Source organism: Lactuca saligna, chromosome 2 (assembly GCF_052625555.1).
Source record: "Lactuca saligna cultivar CGN05327 chromosome 2, ASM5262555v1, whole genome shotgun sequence".
NCBI lineage: Eukaryota > Viridiplantae > Streptophyta > Magnoliopsida > Asterales > Asteraceae > Lactuca > Lactuca saligna.
In genome coordinates this window covers 141348283-141350044 of record NC_136418.1, presented here as the reverse complement: position 1 = coordinate 141350044, position 1762 = coordinate 141348283, and the positions used below count along the sequence as shown (strand labels likewise).

General features: G+C 35.0%; 1 pseudogene; it reads right to left on the bottom strand.

Moving 5' to 3' along the window:
- Window positions 1-1186: 1186 nt before the first annotated feature.
- On the bottom strand, window positions 1187-1762 carry LOC145030175 (secreted RxLR effector protein 161 pseudogene; annotated as a pseudogene).

Below are 1762 nucleotides of genomic sequence, written 5' to 3'. Positions count from 1 at the left end.
GCGCAAGAGAGTTCACTATTTCTAATAAGTCTTACAAAGGTAGCTAGTCCTTATAGTTATAAACCAATTTCCTTTTCATTCTCCCATCAATGTGGGATGAGTTTTAAAACTCATTTAACTCCTTTATTTTCTCTTCCAATTGCCCTACTTTGACAAGTAATTCCTCATTCATTTTTAATCTGTTTTGGACATGTGATATATATCAAAATGAAGATATCACGGAGGAGAGCACGAGTATATAATCAATAACTCGTTTTGATTATATTTAAAGTCCAAAATTTGTGTTCAAAAATGGAGAAAAACTATTTTTGGAAATTAACAAAATTATTTTACCACCAATTCCCCACATTAATGAAAATTGATTATGCTTCTTTAATTCCAAGCTGCTTTAGATAAAATACAGCAGTTGAATCATGCACAAGATAGGTAGGTTTGACCATTTGAACCTTCCTTTAAGATACATATTTATTTTACTAAAGGACCAGTAGACTCGATGTCCTTGAACTGTTCTGCCAATTGTGTAAATAATAAATACATGTCTCACATGATTCTCCCCGGCCTAGTTAGGTTCCTATTGATGTGTTCGTTTTTGGTCGTGGACACTTTCCTGGTTCTGTAAGAGCTCTTAGGAACTTGCCCATTCAATTCCATTTGAAGCGACCTACTTCTCTCTCATATAGATGATTGTATCATAATCATTAAAAGCTAAAGCTTGATGATTTCCAACTTATCACCAACTACTATAAGCTTAACCAGCATCATTGTTATTTATAGGAATGGTTTGGGGTTGACCGCCACAGTGATCCATATATGTTATATGCAAGTAGGTTGTCCCATTGAACCTAGATCTTGGGATCTCTAGTCAACTAGGTTGGGTTTTCCTTTGCAATAACTTATTCGTTCATGTGTTTAAATCCTATTATTTTTTGATGATTTTGCAACTAACTCCCTCTTTAATCCTTTGGTTAGTGGATCCGCAATGTTATCCTGGGACCTTATGCAATCAATTGAGATAACTCCAGTTGAGAGTAGTTGTCGAATGGTGTTGTGTCTTTGACGGATGTGTCGAGACTTACCATTATACATAACACTTTGCGCCCGTCTAATTTCCGATTGATTATCACAATGGATTGAGATTGCTGAAACTGGTATAGGCCATCCTAGCTGGTATATCTTCCAAAATTTGTCATAGCCATTCAACTTCTTCTCCACTTATATCAAGTGCTATAAATTCAGATTCATTGGTGGATCTAGCTATAACTATTTGTTTTGAATATTTCCATGATATAGCTCCACCTCCAAGTGTGAACAAAAACCCGCTGGTTGACTTGGAGTCTTTAATATCAGATATCCAATTTGCATCACTATACCCTTCTATCACCTCGTGATATCTTATATAGTGCAACCCATAATTGTGAGTGTACCTTAAGTATTGTAATAATCTTTTAATACTCTTCCAATGTTCATCACTCGAATTACTGGTATATCTACTTAGTTTGCTTATTGCAAAAGCTAAGTCATGTATGGTACAACTCATAAGGTACATTAAACTACCAATAATTATTGCATATTCGACTTTTGCAACTCCTTCACCTCTATTTTTACTTAGATGATGACTTGTATCAATTGGTGTCCTAGCTACAGTAGTATCACCAGAGTTAAACTTGTCAAGAATTTTATCCACATAATGGGTTTGATTTAAAGTAAATCCATTTGCAGTCCTTGTAATCTTCACACCAAGGATGACGTTTGCCAAACCCAT